This window comes from Schistocerca piceifrons, chromosome 9, assembly GCF_021461385.2.
Source record: "Schistocerca piceifrons isolate TAMUIC-IGC-003096 chromosome 9, iqSchPice1.1, whole genome shotgun sequence".
NCBI classification, from domain to species: domain Eukaryota; kingdom Metazoa; phylum Arthropoda; class Insecta; order Orthoptera; family Acrididae; genus Schistocerca; species Schistocerca piceifrons.
In genome coordinates, this window is record NC_060146.1 from 206487182 (window position 1) to 206493586 (window position 6405).

A 6405-nucleotide genomic window follows, 5' to 3' on the forward strand; every position below is an offset into this window, starting at 1 on the left:
TGTCCAAGATACACTAAACATTGTATTTTTCCACAGGATGAGGAAAGTAGCTTTTAAAATCACCCTTGTAAAAATTTAAAGTACAGCCAAGTGAAAGTAAAGTGCTTATATTTACCTTATAGCCATCACATGTAACACACCAAACCATAATGCCAGAACTATGCAGCCTCTCTAAAGCAGATTTTATCAGTATGGCCTGATTATTTGCCTGTACACCGTTGATAAAGAAATATGCAATCAGGCATTTAAATTTGCCTTTAATAGAGACAAGCATGAAAACCAGAGCCTCAGATGGCTCTATTACTTCTTTTACTGAGGCACTTCCCCACCAAAGTCTAAAAAACCTGTGTACTGCTTAGTTCCTTGGTCCCAAACTACTTGCTTCCTAATTGCCACACTGTCTACAATTAGACATGAATCGCTGAAATGGTCCCTTACATTGTACTTGAAAACATCTTTTAAGAAGCCAGTTTCACAGTCTACACTTGCCACCCATTTAGAAATCAATGGGGCAGAGGCATTAATTTTTTCAGGTATTCATATGCTGCTGGTGAATAAGAGTACACAGTCATCGCAAACATTTTCACATTTGTAGTGTATCTATTACCCTTTGATGAGAGAGAGTTGTTCACTAAATTGCACACTAATTCCACTTGTGTTCCTTTCTGATGATTGAGGAAGTTATGTAACTTCTCAGGAAGATGCCCCTTCTCCTTCAATGAACTTATGATGTCATCCACGGAAAACACTTTCTTCTTCGAATTTTTTCACGGACACACTTCAGTTTACGTTTTAATTCGTGCACAATGTCTGAGAAAAAAAAATGCAAGTTTCGGTCGCCTTGTCTTCCATTTATACTTTCGACTGTATACCACAATCAATTACTGAAGAACCAACTGCACTCTAAATAAGGAAATAATTTCGTTATATACGATTGAAATAACTCAAGGTTTGATGAAAAAATATTATAAGAAAACGTTGGGGGTGTGAAAACATCCTTATACTAACGTTTTCGACACAATTCGCAGCTTCTGCATTGGATAAGTGGGACATGCTTTCCACGGAAGAATTCTCATTGACAACATTCTCCACGCAATCAGTAGCGTCTGCAATGGGCAAATCGAGCACGGATTCCATGACAGAACGCTAAAAACAAAAATATGGACCTGTATTACAACATTGCTTAGACCTATGTAGTGTACGAAATAAATTCACAAAAGTAAAAAGCGCACACACAGCAAGGAAAGTAATTAGCTACCTCAAATGTAGAATCATCGTTGTCACTCAAAATCCTAACAACTTGTCGTCGTGGCTGTTTATTTGGTGCATCAAATGTGTCGGAAACTGATGGCACTGTTTCGGGTTTGAAACGTTTCTTCCACGTTCCAGGGCTCACTCCGTAATCATCTTGTCGCAAACGGTTTCCGCAAAGAAAACTGCAAGACGTAGGATTAAAATCTTTCTGCTTCACGGAAGTAATCCACGTCTTTAGTAGCTCTGGGTGCTTTAGAGGAAACCTGTTCAAAAACATCGAATTAGCAAACGCACTAGGTCTGTATTTTTATCGTATTGTATCGGTAGTCGTATTACCTGTGAAATGGTAAGTCACTCTCCTTACTCCATCGCTTCGTACAATTGAAAGCGGAACAAGAAATCACCATTTTGATAATCCGTAATTCCTTATACACCGTACAGACCGAGAGGAACTTCTTGCCAATTTCGAATATGGCGGGCAATACAGATGACAGTAATCAGCTGGTAGAGCCATCTATCGGTAGGTCCGGTAGTTGAGCATCCCTCATTTCGCTAGCTTTAGACGCCTGTACACATGTGCAGAACAGATTTTGTGTTGTCAACACACGTTGCCTGCCTGGTCACGTGATGTCGGGACGTCGTGTGTTTGTCCGTATAGCGCCCTGTATATTTAGAATGTCAGTACATCCCTAGTACACACGGATTCTTTTCGTACGTGTCGTGGATTATTTATATATGTTGCGCAGACATTTTAACAGTATACATTTGATACCGGGAATAAACCAGCTACGTAACTTTTAAAGGCAAGCGATATTACATTCTGCTTCTTTGCAATAGGTGTCATAGTTCGATTTTTGGTAGTTTTCGGTATGATACGGCACTTTATACTATTACAGAGCATGAAGTACATTTTTGCAGTGATAGTCCTGCAAAACGACTTGACAGTACGCTAGTACTTTTGCAAGTGTCCGAAAAACACCGAATTTGCCACACATTAGCGATTATATCCCTGCTAATTCGTCCTTTTTTCTTGTATTTCTGCGTATTTATTTTCTCATTTTTGCGACCTAAAGCACAATTTTTCTTACTGGTGGCACTTTGAGGTATTTATTTAACGCATTTTAAGTACTTGCTTAACGCATTTTAAGTACTTGCTCCCAGTTTATTAAATAAATAGCAGACTGAGTAATCTCTATACATAATCGACAAGTCACTGATAAATGCATGGAGGATAGTATTTACTGAAACAACTATCCATTCCCTTTCCTGTTCCACTAGCAAATTTACGAGAGAAAGCGATTGTTTGTAAGCTTTTGTACGAGCCGTAACATCTGTTATATAGTCATAAAATTGTAGAAAAATAGGTCTACAGAATCAAGCCCTAATTATAAGGCGTTTCGAAATTTTTAAACATACACAGTGTCTCTTACTAATATGATAACTATAATTAGAGCTACATGGTATGTACCCATGAAAGTTACTATCCCTCCTTTCACATATTTTTCTTTGCATCCGTAGCAACAACAGTAATTCACCCTCGCTATTACACTATCAACAAACGGTGAAACACAACAAAAACTCTTGATATTATAAACTTCAAACGCTGCAGAAAGCGCACACGCACAGCGAAGTCCCGAAAACACGTGACAATACTGGTTTAATGTTGACAACATGCACAGAACGCAGTGCTCACTCCAGAGATATTTACTCTATGACCACAACTGAAGTTCTTTCTCTGAATCGCCGCCCTGTTCGCTAGCAAAAGTTTGATCACTGGCAATTGTAAAATCGTCGTTTTCGTGCATCTCTTCATCTACATCACTGACAGCTTCATCCATCCACCGACAAACAATTTCGTCAAGCATAGGATCGTTACAACTGACATGTTCCTGCGAGTATATTTTGAACTCTACTGAAGAAAACAAGTACGCCGTTTACGAGTCGCGGTCTAAGAGACCACAACACATCTCAATAATGTGTGTCGACAACAAAACATTATAAGGAAGGTAGGGGGGCGGGGCAGGGAAGCATTCTGCCAGAACTGTTTTTGGAGAGTGAGTTCAAAAATTTTCGCGCAACCCGAGAGACGACTACCCCTCGTGAATTAAGGGTTAACAACGCTGCAGCAGCTCAAAGGCCGAAGGTTTGTTAAAAAGATGGGTTTGACTACTTTTGCTGTAGACTGTAAATGTGCACTTGTGCAGGTTTCTGGGCAGGCAGCAAGGGAGCAACGTGCGAACGAAATGGACTCGAACTCACCAGCGGTGGTCTGGTAACATTTATTATTTTCTTGTTCCATAGATCCTTGATGCGAGTGTATCGCTAGGATGTACAACGTGTCAGATTATTACAGTAACAACCATCTCTAAATGGTCATGAGGCTTACCAACTAAATCATATATAAACAGATACATGAGGTACAAGTGTTTAAACAACATAGATTATAGAAGTAATAATTATTAAACAAATTATTATTACACAAATTATAAGCCTTATATTCTAATACACGTAAAAAGCATTATCAATTGAGATGCCAGCGCTACATTGCCAGTTCTTAACAGGAATGCTTAAAATTAAACACATTGTACGAATTGTTATACAGTGTCAAAAAATTCCCGTAAGCAATTGAAAGAACTATTCAAAAGATATAACCGTACTGTACTTTCGCTGAAGTAGCCTGCTGTATATCCTGTACGTATCTTTCCAAAGAAATATGTTTATGTAATATTAAGAAGTTTCTTTTATCGAGAAATATGAAAGACCATAGAGTTCTGGGGTCGTTTTCAGTATTATAACTACCATCTAAACGCTTAGAGATGGAAATAAATAAATTGAAGAAATAACCAGTTTGAATATTTGCATTTATTACAATAGCTGGTCATCTGCATCAGGCAGTTATTTTAATGCATGCCAGAATTGAGCGGCATCAGTTTATTGAAGTGTGTAGTTTGAGCTTTCGGCTTATGTTGGGTTAATTTTTTTCGACATGGAAGTAACACCTGTCGTATGGTTCATGCATACTACTGGTCCACATAGAGTTAATAACCAATTCCACGGAGACAAAAAGCAGTTGCTGTTAGTATTCTGTCGTCCAAATGCTTACAGGTGAAATAAGGAAAGTAAGAGCCTTCCATGTTTTGACTATTTAGCCTATACACTAAAGGCATTCGCTTACGGTAATGTTGCTTGTACTGGAAAATACGTACACGGATTTGAAAGTATTGTGTTATATCTACTTGCAATTTATAATCATGTTAAAAGACAGCGTCCCATTCAGAGTTTTTGTGATTACTCATGGTTCTTTTGTGTTGCAGTTTCTGATGTTGTATTTCTTGAATTGATATTGTTGTGAAGCGCACGTGAAGACTTTTCTGCCGAGCAACATATGCAGAAAATAAAAAATTTTACGCTGCGGACAGGATTCGAACCTGTGCGGGCAAAGCCCATTGGATTTCGAGTCCAACTCCTTAACCACTCGGACACCGCAGCGGATGAAGGTAGTTGCCTTGGTCAAGTGTATTAAATGGTGTAGACAATTGATTTCTTGTAAGAAGGAAAATGTTATCATTATTTTGCCTAAAATAATATGCTTAGTAATTTCATCGGACGCTTTGGTAAAAGACTGTACAAAATTACTACAACGGCTGTATTGATGAACAGGCGCCCTAGTTATGTAACGGATGGAAAACCCTCAACTCAGATGTCGCGATAAAATTTTCCAGCGAGTTATTATCACCATTCAGAAACATTTTTGGCAGACAGCTTTTGTACTATACTGTAAGTGTCCATCCCGAGAAAGAAGCTACGGGAAGTCAAGTATTGCTGTCGTACCGAATCAGTGCCGTATAAGCATTCACAGCAGAGCTGTGCAGCTAAACTGAATTTTCTACATAGACCTACTTGATGCTTACCCCTTTCCGAAAATAATATTCACACCGTATTCATCACGAAAAAAACTGTAAATACCATTTTCAGTTTATCCAATTTCGATACTTGAGTACACATCGGTAATACTTAGTGACATAAGTCTGGATTCGAAATTAACTTGAAATGTATAGGCCTACCGGTACCTTAGGCCTAAGGGCCTATGTGTAAACATATCACGCGTAATTTATCTTGTGAGTAAACACAACATGCTTGTGCTAGTAAAATACTGTTGCTTAGTTCCTACAACGCATTATTCTGTTGCCATCAAAATGGCGTTCTTTTAGTGGATAATTCATCTGGGTTTAGAAATTATTTCCCAGAAAAAGTGTATCAGGTGCATGTCTAGAATTCCAAAAATCAAAATAACTTTTACCGGTAGCCCTTGCTTTAAACAATATACTTAGAGACCTGTTTCTTTTTTATATATACCTGAATAAAGTGATTTATTGATTTATTAATAATTATATAATATTTATTAATAATCAATCAATTTGTATGTAATATATTAAAATATGTAACCGTGTATTAGTTGCCCATCATCAAAGCTGTTTTAAATTCCTCATTTGGCATCAGTTACATGCAAATGCTTAAAGATGGATGAGTAAATGATAATGTGGCCACACTTTGACATTCCAAATAGATCATTAAGGGAACAGAGTGATGCAGTGCCTTGATCAATAGTTAATGAAGAAGTATAGTAAATATTTAAGAGGTCATATTTTGTACAAAGTAATATGCGACACCAAGTTTAAAAAGAACTTGGCAGTATGAGCCCTGTTACGACGATGTCACCCTCTACGGCCTGAACATATGCACTGGTTCAGTTTGGGAGGGTGTCATAAAGCTATTACGTCCTCTCTTGAGGCAAGCTGGTCCACAAGTACTGTAACTGGCCCTTCATATCCTGGATACTGGCACTGCGATGGAATTGACATCTTAGGTGGTCTTACACATGTTATATCAGGGGATCTTGCTGGCAACGGGAGTATATCAGCATCACGTGCCCCGTGGGGACGACCATTGTCCTGTTGAAAAGTGGCACCACTATACGGTCGCACGAAGGGTAATATGTGATGATGATAGAGGATGTCTGTGATGTAGAATTGTGCTGTCACATTTCCCTCAATCACTACTAGCCATGATATGAAGTTACACCTGATGGCTCCCCACACTTTGACACCACTGTGCCTCCGCAAGACACTGGGAGAATGGGACATCTCCCCA

At 38.6% G+C, this 6405-nt stretch overlaps 1 long non-coding RNA gene and 1 other non-coding gene across 2 annotated transcripts; both read right to left on the reverse strand.

Annotated features, from left to right (window-relative positions):
* Positions 1-1106: 1106 nt before the first annotated feature.
* On the reverse strand, positions 1107-1615 carry LOC124717385. Its single transcript, XR_007005748.1, has 3 exons — positions 1591-1615; positions 1259-1517; positions 1107-1146 (listed from the first exon to the last, which is right to left on the reverse strand). It is a non-coding gene; the product is annotated as an uncharacterized LOC124717385 (long non-coding RNA).
* A 3046-nt stretch (positions 1616-4661) lies between these two features.
* Positions 4662-4743, reverse strand: Trnas-cga. The gene has a single exon. It is a non-coding gene; the product is annotated as a tRNA-Ser (tRNA).
* Between the last annotated feature and the right edge of the window lie 1662 nt (positions 4744-6405).